This window comes from Eublepharis macularius, chromosome 7 (assembly GCF_028583425.1).
Source record: "Eublepharis macularius isolate TG4126 chromosome 7, MPM_Emac_v1.0, whole genome shotgun sequence".
NCBI lineage: Eukaryota > Metazoa > Chordata > Lepidosauria > Squamata > Eublepharidae > Eublepharis > Eublepharis macularius.
The window spans coordinates 117078503-117094024 of record NC_072796.1 but is presented as its reverse complement, the minus strand read 5'-3'; positions in this window follow the sequence as shown (position 1 = coordinate 117094024).

The following is a 15522-nucleotide window of genomic DNA, read 5'->3' as shown; positions in this document are numbered from 1 at the left end:
AGGTATAGACTTGAGTCTTTTTATGCCAGTTAGAAGATGAGAGGGGTGTTGCAAAAAAGTAAGATAGGATGTGGAAGTATAATGTGAAATGTAATTAGCAACAGGGGAAGAAGTGCAGGAAATTGGCATCTGCAGTGAGAGACGAATGGAAGATTTAAATTTCACTTACCATGTAGGTTCCTTTCTCGGTGGTCCGGGAGTGGGTCATTCCTTACTAATGGGAAGTTGAAAGTTTATTGATCCCGGATAGGGAGGGGCTTCCTTCTCTCCTCAATTCTTCCAAAAGTCCTGACTTCTGCCAAGTCTTCGTAACCTCTATGTAGAACCCCTCATCTCTAAACAAATTCTACAGTATTCTGATTAACACAACTAGAAGAAAGAGACATTAATTCCTGTCTTTGGAACAGAGAAACTATATACAACAGATAGTTCATTATACTAGTAACTATAACCAGCTCATTGTACTGTAGACATACTTCTGCATGACCTCCATCTCTGATTTGGGTGGGCAGGAATGACCCACTCCAGGACCACCGAGAAAAGAAGCTTCACAGTAAGTGAAATTTAAATCTTCCATTCTCTGGTGGTCCTAAGAGAGTGGGTCATTCCTTACTAATGGGACTTTAAAAAGCAGTGTGTCCAAGGGAGGGTTAATTAACAATTCAAAGTTAGAGTGAGTGCTGAAGTACTCTCCTCCCAAATGCCGCCTCGGACGAGGCAATTTTGTCTATTCTATAGTGCCTAGTAAAGGAGTGTACAGACCTCCACATAGCAGCCCTGCATATTACCTCTAAGGAGGGACATGATCTATAGGTGGCTGAGGTTGCCGCCCCTCTAAGGGAGTGTGCAGTGATCCCCCTCTGGGAAATCCAAACCCTTAGCTTTGTAAGCCAGTCTGATGCATTCCCTAATTCATCTACTCAGAGTAGACATAGAAACGCATTTTCCTATGTTCGATCCCCTAAAGGAAATGAACATTGATTCACATTTCCAAATCTGCTTTGTCCTGTCAATATAGTAACTAAGGGCACGCTTAACGTTCAAACAGTGCCATTCCCTCTCCTTCTCATGTTTGGGGTTGGTGCAAAAACATGGCAGATTAATCTCCGCACCCCTATGGAAGGTGGAATTAATTTTGGGAATAAAGGCCAAATCTGATCTCTAAAAAACGCAGAGCTCCTTATCTACTGACAAGGCGTTCAACTCAGACACCCATCTGGCGGATGTAATCCCCATTAAGAAGAGAGTTTTGAATGTAAGTTCTCTAAGGTTACACGTGGCCATGGACTCAAAGGGTTTCCCTGTTAATGCCTTTAACATTATATTTAAATTCCACATTGGAAACCTAGGGATCTGAGGAAGATTGATGAGAGCTGTACCCCGTAGAAATCTTTTTATGTGCAGATGTTGAGTAAGGGATCTCCCTTTCCTACACCCTGCTATAGCAGAAATAGCTGCCATCTGCCTTTTTAGGGTACTTGTACTGAGTCCTTGGTTTACTCCCTCTTGAAGAAAAAGTAGGATCTCATTGATGGACGCTCGTAGAGGGTCCCTCTGTCTATTTGCACACCAACACTGGAAAACTTGCCAAGTATTATTATAACTTGAACTTGTGGATTTTTTCCATGAAGCTAACATGGTAGCTATGACTTAATCCGAATAGCCTAGCTGCCTAAGTTGCCGGTGTTCAACTTCCAAGCAGTGAGCTGAAACATCTCTGGTCGTGGATGTAGCAAGAGTCCCTGTGTCAACAAGTCCGGCCTGATAGGGAGGCGCCAAGGGTCCACTGATGACATGCTCATCAGGTCCTGGAACCAAGTCCTTCTGGGCCAATGTGGTGTTACTAGTATCACTTCCGCCCTTTGCTCTATGATCCTTTGTATCACCCTGTGAAGTATCTGAATCGGTGGAAAGGCGTACAGAATTCCTTTTGGCCATTTGCAAGTCAGTGCATCCATATCCAATGCCAGGGACACCCTGCCCCTGGAAATATACCATGGCCCCTGACGGTTCCTTGTGCTCGCAAACAGGTCTGTGTTCGGAATGCCGAACTTGGCGCAAATCCCTTGAAACACCTCCTTGTTCAGCATCCATTTGCCCTGGTCTATCTTTCCTCTGCTTAGCTGATCCACCAGGATGTTGTCCTTTCCTGCCACATGGACCGCCCATAGCAACTGAATGTTGTTTTCTGCCCATCTTATTATAAGACTCGCTTCCGCGTGCAACTTTTTGAACTTTGTTCCTCCTTGCCTGTTTAAATGCGCCTTCACAGTCAGGTTGTCTGTGCGTACTAGCACATGAGTGTCTGACATTTGAGCCTTGAACCAAAAGAGCCCGTTTTTGACAGCTCTCAGTTCCAGCAGATTCATACTTTGACAATGCTCTGCTCCCGTCCAGGGACCCTGAGCTGTGAATTTCTGAATGTGAGCTCCCGAGCCCCAACGACTGGCATCTGTCATCATGATCACCCTTCTTTGGTTCTCTGAGGGGGACTCCCATCAGAAATCTGTCTGGGGCCATCCACCATTTCAACTCCTGCCTGATGCATTTTGGTAATCTGACTATGATGTGCTTCCTGTGGGCGATGGCCATCTGGTAAGGAAGAAGGAACCATTGAAGTGGTCGTATGTGAAACCTCGCCCACTGAAGTACAACTTGACAGAAGACCATCATGCCCACTAGCTGAGCCAGAGACATGACTGTCTAGTATTTGGTTTAGTTGTATCCGAGCAATCAGAGACCGTATTTTCTTTTGTCTCTCCTGGGATAATATCCTATCCCTTGCTACATCTATCAACACTCCTAGATGGACTATTCTTTGCACTGGAATCAACGAACTTTTCTTTGTGTTGGTCACAAAATCATGTCGTTGGAGGCATTCTGATGTCTTTCTTACCGCTTCCACTCCCAATTCCAGGGAGGGTGTTTTGAGTAGAAGGTCGTTGAGATAAGGAAAGTGTGATATTCCTTGCAGTCAAAGCAATGCCACCAGAGAGACTAGTACCTTGGTGATGACTGGGCGAGGACTTGAGTCCAAACAGGAGAGCTCGATACTGGAAGTGATGTCCATTGTATGCAAAACGCAGAAACCTTCGATGTGATTCTCTTATCGGTATGTGTAGATATGCTTCTGAGAGATCTATAGAGGCTAAGAAATCTCCCTTTTGAATGGCTGCTGCAATAGATGAATTTGTTCAGCCACTGCAGGTCTAGGATGGCTCTGAAGTCTCCGTTTTTCTTTGGTACTATAAAGAAAGTGGAGTAAACCCCTTGGTCCCTCTGCTCTATCGGTACAGGTTCTATAGCCTTGATTTGGAGCAGGTGATGGATTGCCTGTAACCGAAGTTGGTGCTTTAAAATGGATGGGGGTTTTGGTAGTTGTAGAACACATCTTGGAGGAAGAGAGAAGAACTCTAGAGAGTATCCCTCTGTCACCATGTCTAGAACCCATCTGTCTGAGATTGTCTGACGCCGTACGTCTGCAAACTCCTGTAGTCTGCCCCCGATCTCTGAGGTCTGATCTGGGGCATCATAGTCATGCTAAGGCTTTCTTTTCTGTGCCTTGTTGAATTGTCCAAATCTGGAGAAAGATGTAGATCTGGTATCCGTTCTGGACCTGGATTGCCATTATCCCTTTAAGGACCTGGAACTCCCGAGACGAGGAGACCTCTTTTGGTCACGAAAGGATTGAAATCTCCGTTTGTGTTGAACTTCCTTCTATTTTGAAGGCAGTACTTTTTTCTTCTTTATCCTCCACCAGGAATCTTTCTAATGTTGGTCCCACTGAATGGAATAGCCACCACCTTAGCTTGAGCCGAAGGATCTACTTCCCATTTCCGTAACCAGGTATTTCTTCTGGCTACTACACTGAATCCCATGGCTCTGGAAGAAAATTGGAACGTGTCCATTGATGCATCTACAGCAAAAGCCGTGGCAAATACAATCTTCTTGACTTCATCTTTGATTTCCTTGGGGACGTCACTCCCCACTGCAGCCAAGTCCAATGCCCAGGAAAAGGCCACTCTAGCAAATAAGGAGCCGGCTACTGAGGCTCATAGAGATGTTGCTGAAGCCTCAAAGTTCCTTCTTAAGGACTGTTCGATTCTTCTAACACACAGGTCCTTAGGGAGGCCATCCACCCCCATGGGGAGAACCGAAGCGGTTGCCAGGGTAGACACGGTAATTTCACTTCTTTATCTGTGTCTGGTGTCAAGGGGTAAAATTTTGATACCACTGGCTGCATAGCCTTTGACTTAGCTGGAATCTCCAATTCTGTTTTCATGATGTCATAGAAAACAGCAGGTAAGGGAATTCCGGCTTGTGTACCCCCCTTCTTAGGAAGAGCCCTTTCTGATCCCTGTGGGAAGGCAGATGCTGTTTCCCTCTTATCAGCAGACATTAGGGTAATGTCAAGAACCCTAAGTACCTTAGGCAAAAGTCTAGCAAAGACCTCCTGAGGAAACAATCACACTTGGGTAGGTGCCAATGTAACCTTCTCCTCTGACAACTCTCCCTCTTCTTGAACCAAAGAGAGGTCTGACATGTCTGAGTTGGAGTGGTCATCTTCCCAAGGGCTTAATTCCCTATGGGCAGAAGATTCCTTCTCTCTTCTCTTTTTTGATCTTGGAGGGGAAGGAGAAAGTGCCCTACGCTTGCCTGACTTGCAAGTACTTGGTCTAGACCTGCCTGCCTTTTTACTCTTGCCTAGCCTCTCTGAAGGGGCAGAAGCCTCTTTAAGTAAACCATGTTCTTTCAACATTACTTTAAACTTCTTCCTCATTTCTGTGCCCTGCCATGACATGTGTGCTTTGGCTTCCTGAATGGAAGGGTCAGATTCAACATCTCCCCCTTCATCCCCTGGAGATTGGTGAGGGGAAATGGAGGCTGGAGAGTTGGGGAGCTCTAATTCCCACAGAGCGTCCCCTGCACTTGAGGTTGTAGACAATCCCACCTTTGCCGCCATTGCTGTTTCTTCCCGTCAAAAAAGTGTCCCTATGAAACAGAGAGAGGAGTCTTAAGGCGATGGAAAAAGGGGGGGAGGCGAACTCAGTAAAAGCTAACGAAGTAGTTACCCAGCCAGCCTCAAGAGAGAAAACAGCAAGGAATAAGCCCTTGAGGCTTCTTACCTCTTTTTCTGCCAGCAGCCGCTTTTCTTGCAAGCAAAGAGCCGCTTTTCTTGCAAGCAAAGAGCCGCTTTTCTTGCAAGCAAAAAGCCCACACAGGAGCTAAGATCAAAGCCCTGGGGCCCGACGTTAGTCCTGCTGGTCTTTTGGAGCTCTACTGCACCCTCGTCGAGTAGAGGACGAGAGGAGGGAGGGATTTCAAGCACAAGGGCCAAAATCCTGCGTGGGAGCTCCTACAAGGGCCGTGGAAGCTAGAAATTCTAGTGCCGACGGTCCCGCTACTTGCCGTCGCTCCGTGTTGTCAAGAGATGGGAGAAACCCACTCGGAGCAAATGGAAATGAGGGGGGGGGGGAGAAAGCCGTAGCCCCTTCCACCCCAGCAAGCTTGTCCTTTTTTCTTTAGTGTCCTCTTTTTTCTTTTTTGCTGTATTAGCTCCAGGATCTAGTGCTCTTACGGAGAGAGCAAATCGACGTCCTGCATCCAGGCAGGGTCAGGAAAAACTGAGAAGGAAGCCCCTCCCTATCCAGGATCAATAAACTTTCGACTGACCTTGCGCTGGATAGGAGTCGCTTCCCATTAGTAAGGAATGACCCACTCCCTTAGGACCACCGGAGAATCCTATGTCCCTATACAACCCTGTGGGGTCAATTGTTCTGAATTTATGAATGAACACAATTTCAGCAATCTTGTGTTGTACTCTTCCTTTGAAATCTCTCAAAAGCTTGTGACTTGGAAATTCATGTTGGTCTTTAAGGTGCTACTGGACTCGAACCTGACTCATCTACTGCAGACCAACATCATCACCTATCATTCAACCTAGTATATCTAACAGTTTAAAGGTTAGATTCTGTCATATACAAGACATTATCTCTGAACAGATGACTGAGGTGTTAGCTGAATACCTGGGGTAGGAGGAGGAGGAAGTTGTGGCTATCCTTGATGTGGCATATCGCGTAAACTCGAGAATTGCAACCCAGAGGAAATTACCAAGAGATGTGAACATGCCAAAAGTGATAGATAAGATTAAGGAGTTTGGAGACTTGGCAGGTTTTTATATTAATAAAAAGAAGTCAAAGATATTATGCAAAAATATGACTAAGCAGAAACAACAATTGTTAACGGAAATAACGGACTGTGAAGTAACAAGTAAGGTGAAATATTTGGGAATTGAACTGACTGCAAAGAATATAGACTTATTTAAAAACAACTATGAAAAACTATGAACTCAGATAGAGAGAGACTTGATTAAATGGAATAGGCTGAATCTGTCATGGTTGGGTAAGATTGCAGCAGTTAAGATGAATGTGTTACCAAGAGTAATGTTTTTGCTACAGACAATACCAATCATCAGAGACTCTAAGCAATTCGAAAAATGGCAGAGGAAAATATCAGATTTTGTATGGGCAGGCAAGAAGCCTCGAGTGAAAATGAAAGTTCTACAAGACGCAAAAGAAAGAGGCGGAATGCAACTGCCCAATCTGAGACTTTACCATGACGCAATCTGCCTAGTGTGGTTGAAAGAGTGGATGACGTTAAAGAACAAGAAATTACTAGCCCTAGAGGGATACAAAAAAATATTCGGATGGCACGCATACCTATGGCATGATAAAGTAAAGGTGAACTCGATGTTCCTGCATCATTATATACGGAGAAGTTTATATACAATCTGGAAGAAGTACAGAATTTATCTACAAGAAGGAACCCCTTTGTGGGTAGTTCCATATGAGGTGATAGATCCGAGAGCTGTTGATAATGAGCAACAATGTTTAACTTACAAAGAAATAACTAGAACTGAAGCATCTAAACTTAGAATAAAGACGCAGGAGGAACTATCACCTTATTATGACTGGTTCCAGTACAGACAGATTAGAGATTTATATAATTCGGACGCTGTAAAGGGAGGTATACGAACAGAGAATTCGGAACTAGAGCAGACCCTTCTTAAAGAGGACAAGAAAAGAATATCTAAGGTATACCAAGTACTGTTGAAATGGTATACTGAGGATGAGATAGTTAAAACACAAATGGTGAAATGGGCTATAAATTTCAATAAAGAAATAACAATGGAGGCATGGGAATACTTGTGGAAGACTACAATGAAGACAACGACATGTACTAGCATTAAAGAGAACATTTACAAAATGATCTATCGTTGGTACATGACACCAAAGAAGATTGCGTTAGGGAATTTGAACACTTCTAATAAATGCTGGAAATGCAGGAAGCATGAGGGCTCCCTCTATCATATGTGGTGGTCGTGTGAGGTAGCTAGGCAGTACTGGGGGGAAATAATAAGAGAAATGAGTGAAATTTTGCAATTTCAAGTAAATAAGAACCCAGAACTCCTGCTACTAAACTTGGGAATGGAGGGAATTCCAGCCCATCATAGGACGTTGATATTTTACATGACGGCAGCAGCTAGAATTTTGTATGCGCAAAAATGGAAAGTACAAGAAGTGCCAACTATTGAAGATTGGATTTACAAATTGCTGTATATGGCAGAAATGGACAAGATGACAAGAAAACTGAGAAATCTGGACTCAGGGCAGTTTAACACAGACTGGGAGAAGCTGAAACAATATTTGGAGAAGAAATGGGAGGTGGGAGGAGAACTGTGGCAGTTTAAGAACTATTGAAGTACAATAAAATGTAGAGGGGGGTGACTTTACCGGAGGGGAGAAGAGGTAAACGTGAATCTCTAAGCAGTTAGGTTAATAGATTGATATATATAGAATAACAAATAGAATATTGATAGAAAATAACTAACCATAAGGGTTAACTATAAGGACTGATTAACTAATAATATTTTCTTTCTGGTAAGATTTGTATAATGTACCAAACTGAATATGTTTATTTGAAGATATATATGAGTCAAATTGATTGATTATATGATGATAGTTATATAGATTTACTATTGAAGGGGAATAGAAATATTAATGTAATTAAATATAACTAAAATAGAAAGAAGAAGATAGAATGAGTAATATATAGAGTATAAGTCAAATTGTTTGATTTATATGAATGTATGATTTATATGGTTTATGATCTATAGAAATATTTGAAATTGGAATTATGAAAAATGGGATAAATTGTCTATCCAATATGGAAATAAGGACTCATAGTTTGGGTACAGAGTATTAAAAATAGTTAAAGAAGTATTGCTTAGAATAAAGGGAGAATATACATTTGTTAGATAGAGGAATTTAAAAGGAGTAAGGGAAAAGGGACAAAGGGTTGGAAAACTGTTGGAAGTCAACAAAAAGGGGGGGAAAGGGAGGGGGTTAGAAATTGGAAAATGGGAGAATTGATTGTAATGTGAAAATAATTGATCCTAACCCAATAAAAATTTTTCAAAAAAAAAACAAAAAAGCAAAAAAACAAGACATTATCTCTGGATTTTCATTGCAGGGAACAGAAACTTCGCTACAGCTATATGTGACACTGTAAGCCACATTACCAACAGAATGTAGAGTTTGGGAATTTAATTCCTTTTTTTTTCAATTTAAAGCTCCACATAATATGTAAAATTATTTTGTAAAAGGACTCCACTCCTCATTTCACTGTAATTTATCTTTGTTGTAATCATTTTATACTTACTGTAATAAGGATTGCCTTTTAAGGCTTCAATTAGCCTTTCTGTCATAACTGTTTGGCAGAGAACTCCTTTGCAGTGTACAAAAGATATACAATTTGCCATTCAGCATAGGAATTATAAGACTGCAAAGATGTTGTTTACAAGGTAACATGTGAACTCCTTCACTCTTCCTGTAAGTTTCTTGCATGCAACTCCAGATTCCACTTTAATTGTTGCTCATTCAAGATTTAAAAATAAATATTGCAGATTTCAAAACTCTTGTTCATCTCCAAATTATGCAAGCAACTTCCCCATTTGTCAACTCAACTTCCCAATCAGGAAGGTAATTCAAAGAATAAAGTTAAAACAAACACTGCTTTCACATAAACACTAGCAAATGTATTCATATGGTACTTTGCCAAAAACATTTAATAGCATTAATAACTATGTTTTAAAATGAATTGACGCATCATTTGAAATAGTTAGTAGTGAAGTTAAAATAATGGCATGTGCTAGTTAACATTACAGGTTATGATTGGAAAGACACAAGATACACCTTGCAAAAGGGCTGCATCTAGTCACGGGACAAATCCTAGAAATCCTGTGCATGTCATCTTGTGTTCCATGATGTAAGAAAGATAGAATATAAATGTAAGAAAAAGAAACCTAAAAGCAAGTGCATATCTTATAGACATCACACAAAACAGTTTATAAGTAATCCGGGAACTCACAAAGAATCTGCTGATCTCAAAATCCCACTCCTCTCCTCAAATACCGACCCCCCCTGCAATTCAGTAAGGTCTCAGCAGCTTGAACAAGCTGATTTCTTCTCCCTTTCCGCCCTTTAACCATAATTCAAGCACTTTCAACATTCCATTGGGGTTTTTTTGGAACACATTTAGTCCTCATCAGGCTGTTTTTTATCTTTTCTTTGCATTCATTTAAAAAGTCATATTTTACAGCACTCCTGAAGAGTTCCACCATGTATCTTACCTTACCTTTGGCCAGCCCAGCTTGTAACTTCTGTTATCCACCCAGTGCCAACCATGGTTAAATCCGCTTCCAATATTGCTACTTAAACCAATATATAATCAGTTTAGGGCTTGATACAACCCCTTTCCACATCTAAACATCATACTGTTCCCTTAGTCTACCAAAGACAAACCAGATTGTTCCATATTTAGAGGATACAAAACTGGCTCAGATTCTATTCACTATGGCTAGCAATAAAAATTGAGATAAAAGAATCCTATTTTCATAATAACTGCAAATAAACCGAATGGGTTAGTACAAGATTCTCTACTTGGTGTTTGCACCTGAGAATAGAGGTCAGTAAACATTTCCTTTCCCTGTTCAAATTCCAGCGGATAGTCTACTGCAGCAAAAACAAACAAGGAATCTTATGGTACCTTAAAGACCCAATAGATTTATTGCTGCTTATGCTTTCATGGACAAGTGCCTCCACTCCATTATTTGCATAAAGTTGGAAGACACAAACACATGTACATGCACATGGTTATGGAGGAGAAACGATAAATGAATATATATGGTACATACAGCTTTGATATTTCTATGTAAAATTTACGTAAGAGAAGTACAGCAGTAATAGGTAACAATAGTATTATCCCATTTTGCTATAGCAGTTAACTCTTGCTGTGGTCAGTACAGGCACATTTCCTGATAAATTGCAATCCAGCATAATCTGCCTTGGAAGAATATTGTTGAAGAACAGTAACTTCTAAGTCAGTAGCAGTATCCTGGGAGATCGGACCTTTCTCCCACCACTTTCTGGATCATTTTTATCTCAGATTTGTGTCCCTATAGTTCCCTCATTTATAAAGCAGGCACAAATCTGACATCAAACATGCCAGTATTGGGTTGGATCCTGTGAATCCATTCCTCTAGGAGGACATCTAGGGCCAAAGAAAAATACATAGGTAAGAGGTATGGATCCAACCCAAGGAACTTGAAGTACAGCCACAACTCTTAACTGGATTTAGTTAGGCAAAAATGGCTGATGTTGAGAAAGAATGTTAGCTATATGTTTTTATTAAGTGCAGCGTAGCCTCAGAAACTAGACCACAGTAGATATTTGACTGGAAGTATGATGTGCTGCTCCTTTATTGAAATCATTTCATATTTCTTCCCAAACAAATAAAAAGCTGTATCGTCGAAGGCTTTCATGGCCGGAGAACGATGGTTGTTGTGGGTTTTCCGGGCTCTGAGAGATCTCTGTCTTTTGGTGCTACACCTCTGAAGATGCCAGTCACAGCTGCTGGTGAAACGTCAGGAACTACAATGCCAAGACCACGGCAATACAGCCCGGAAAACCCACAACAACCAAATAAAAAGCTAATTAATGAATGGTTGTTTTCTCCATCGCTCAGCTCTTTGTCTGGAAACTGGATATACATTCACAAAAGAAATTATTAAATTTTACATCAGTCCAACAAATATTCTGATCCAGTTTTACAGGCAGAGTTTTGTCATATTTTGGGTGACCTTACAAATTGATTTGAGCAAAGCTGAATACATTCCCCTCTGTGTTAAAACAGCAGTAGCCTATAACACTATCTGACAACAACTAAGATAGAAGATAACTGCTTAGCAACAAAACATGCAGCAACTACTACCAATTGCTGTGGCTCAGTCCTAACCACAATCTCTAAAGAACAGCCAACTTATTCTGTATTAGTGCTTCCTAGCAGGCCAGGCTCAAGAGCTGACAGCTGCTGAACAGATGGCTACCTTTAGTACTGTAGTTTTTACTGGTTTTCCCAGCATACCTTTTTGCTTCCCATATTCTTTATTGTATCCACTGTACTTTTTAATGCAATTCCAATTTGCATGGTTAACACTTCTTCATTATCATGCACCAAAATTCATATACAGATGCACTTCAGAGAGTGTCCTCAACTAGGCATAGCCCAAGCACTACATTACTACATCATCTCGTGATTTTCCTTCCTGATTCAAACAGAACAAAGTGACAGCAATTTACAGAAGGAAAAAAAATATAGCTAGATTGTATTTGTCTACATACATGGGGGACACACACATACACACACGTTTGTTTGACATGCTTCTTGTCAGACTAAATTAACCTAATGAACTCAAATTAAGACATGACCACTTCAGTTCCTTTTTGGCCAGTCCTCACTGCTAATTTTTTACTGTCTGTTCCAGCAGGAGTTGCATGAACCTAGCCAGAGCTGTAACAGTCAAACATCAAACCTCTTTTCTGAAAAATCCAGGGGTCTTTTTCATAGAAAAAGAGCTGGAAGAACTCATTAGCATGGCTCATTAGCATATGCCATGCCCCTTGCCATCACTGGAAGTGTGTCATTGGCATAACTGATTTGCATATGCCACACCCCCTGACATCACCTATCCTGGCTGTTTTGGACCCGATCCTGGCCATTCAGGGCCAAATTTGGGCCCAAAATGGCAAAAAGGGGCTGAAAATGGCCAAAAAGGAGCCCAAAATGGTCAGGATCAGGCCGCTGCTGAGTGGGAGAGTGATCCACCACCCATCAGAGGCTCAATCCGGGCCGTTTCCGCCCCAATCCAGGCTTGAAACGGGCCCAAAATGGCCGAGAGTCAGGTGGGCGGGGCCACCTGACATATGGCCTCTTTGGGGAACTGCCGGAACTGTGTTCCGGCACATTCCCCCTTGAAATGCGCCCTGGAAAAATCCAATACCTAAAGCAGACAATCCTTCATTTCACTGATAAAACTTTGCTTTAAATGCCAGCGGGGCTGCAACAGTGGTGGTTGCCTACAATCACTTTTCTGTTATTGCTGTTGTAAAGTGATCTTTATTCACACATTATAGCTCCCAAACTCTCCTGTCCTAGTAGCAACCTTGACTTCTACTAACCTCCCTCTTTGATAATTCTTACACATTTTTCAAATGAACAACAACAACACAGAAACTAAGTGTGGTTGTTCGTAGGTTGTTGGTTATAGACCACATGATCTCCACTTGCATTTGGCGATCTTGGATACAGGCAACAAATTTGATTCCTGCTATGTGCCTCTCCCTTTTAAAGTGTTTGAAGCCAACTTCTTGTTGCAAATGCAAAGCATAGAGAAGATTAGTATTATTATTTACAAGTTAAAACCCTGTCAAGGAAGGCAGATCCTTCACTTAAAATTCTCCACCAAAAATGTGAGATGGCTGGAGTTAAAATGGAGCTGCAAAATGTTTTATAGCACACAAACCTATTTATCTTTTGTATGTGAATCACAATTTCTCCTTTTCCAAGTAGCAGTGCAAAAAAAAAACCCCTTACAAACAAAGAACGGCAACTCAACAGCGGCCTACAACTCAGCAAGTGATCTCCACAGCTGGGTCCAAGACCAACACACACTACATTACTGAAGCTAACTACATTATCCTACAGCACACATTTTTATGCAATTAATCCTCCTCATTGACTATATTCCAGAGGCTCTGGAAAGCTTATGCAAATATTTACATTTTATATTTTAAGAAGAAAAAAACACCACCAAAGAAATAAAATTTTCCTAAATATGCTGGGTTGGCTCCAGAACAATTATTGGTCTGTTGCAGTAAATGAAGGCAAGCTTGCAATGGTCGCTGCAAGGCTTACTTGTGGGAGGGGAGGCCGTTCTCCTAGTAGCCTCTGAGGACTAAGACCAATTTCTCCTTTCCCTTAGCTCAGAAGCCACAGGGCAACTAAAAAAGGCAACTCATCCTGAACACAAACCAGGATCAAATGTCTAAATAGTATTCTCGCATTTTCACCCTCTAGATGGCACACTCTCACAGTATGTTTGCAGATGTTGCCCTACGGCCAATTGCCCTTGAAGAATTTTTAAAAATTAATTTTACACATAAATGTATTACTTAAGGAGAGTAAATGTATTACTCTCGGTGTCACTGAGATCTCTGTCTTTTGGTGCTACACCTCTGAAGATGCCAGCCACAGCTGCTGGCGAAACGTCAGGAACTACAGCGCCAAGACCACGGCTATACAGCCCGGAAAATCCACAACAACCATCGTTCTCCGGCGGTGAAAGCCTTCGACAGTTTTATTATAAGCCTGCACAATTTGTGATTCTTCAAGCTGAATTCAACCCACCAGAAATGTATCATGGGCTGCCAGGTAACTCAACAATCCCAGTCTCTGCAAGCAGCAAAACTAGGACTTCTAATAAAGTATTTGAAACACATCAAGCATAACTTGGAAAACTTCAATTAATAAAATAACGTGTTTTTTTCCTGGCATTTTTGGAGGTTGCCTCTACCAAGGTACCTAAAAGGTACTCTGATTTGTTTTGTAATGTTTAAAAATCCAAAGTTTTTAGCATGTTTTATTAGTTTCTGCAATAAATGTATTTAATAGCCAGCCTATATTTATCTCCTGAATACCTATTCCCACAGTTGTGATTCTTGAGTTACCATATTGTCAAGATGGCTGCTGGCTTCATTAAAGCTGGACTAAATAATGTGTTAAATCTCCATAAGGGGGAGGCAACAGGCAGAAATTAAACTTTATTTTGTTAAATAATTATGAAATGAAATTACAATCTTTTTCCCCCAGTCATATTTATGGAGCTTACACCACCCAATTAAATCAATTCCATTTAAATCTGTAATAATACCCTACTGAAGTCTGACATTCAGTATCTTCCATCTTTCCTCCCCACCTTGGGGGAAATCACCCCTTGCCCACACCACAGGGGGAAAAAAATGCTGTGAATTTCTGTACGACTATATCATGAATCCAATGAAAACAACAAGCTGCATCCAATTGCTGGCAGGAGCCTGGAACCTAAAACACAAAGACTGTGTTCATGCTGAACTCCAACCGTTTGCTTTCGTGCTGTATTTAGCCCTGGAAATACTCCTAGTACTGGAGGAGTTCTGAACGTCCCATTCTAAATGAACATAAAGAGTTCTAATGAGTGCTGGAAGATGAAGCAGTACTTACTCTCCCCCGAAACGGCTTCTATATAGCAAAGTCAGTAATTCAATTAATAAGTAGTAGTATTCCAGTATCAGTAGGAACCTATTAGTTCAGTCAGGGTACAAATTCAAGGCTAAAACACCACCTTTACACATCTACAGAAACCTGTTTTTCTAGATGCCTTGGGGACAGCTTTTATTCGGGGGGGGGGATGCCAAAATCCAGGGCTAAACTATTTCTGAACAGAACTGAATGCAAGCAAGCAAAACTAGAGCCACTTTAGATATAGATTCAGCACTATTTGGGATCTCATCTTAACATTCTGTGTGAAAGCCCCCTGAAAATTCTATGCTCTTGCATACATAACATAGAAACCTCTGAGCCCAGGGTGTCCAGGTCAGGTCAGGTATAAAGCCTGATCCAGCAATGGGCACCAAAGACTGCCTGAACTATAAGTATATATGCAGTCACAGTCATTTGGGAGCAACCACTGGAGTGGCAAACACTTTCTCTGCTACGGAGCATTTATATCTGATTTTACTACTCCCAAGTCAAATAGATGAAGACATTTGTCAATTTTGTACTGTTATCTAACAACAGGACACCCCACACAGTTGCACTGATATTAACATCGTACCACTCTGTTCTGCGTACAGCCTCTCTCTGAAGGAAGAGGCATTGCTTCCAGAGGAAGCCTCCTTCCAGAGGAGGTTCCCCTGAAGGAAGGATCCAAAAATAACCTCCACAGAACTGCAGGATACACACAGCCCATAACTTTATAATGAACTATGTCAATGAATAGAAACAAGCAATCCTTGCTTGGTAAACACTGTAGAGCACTGATCAGTACACATACTTTTAATTGTTATTGCTCCACCAATTGTTCTG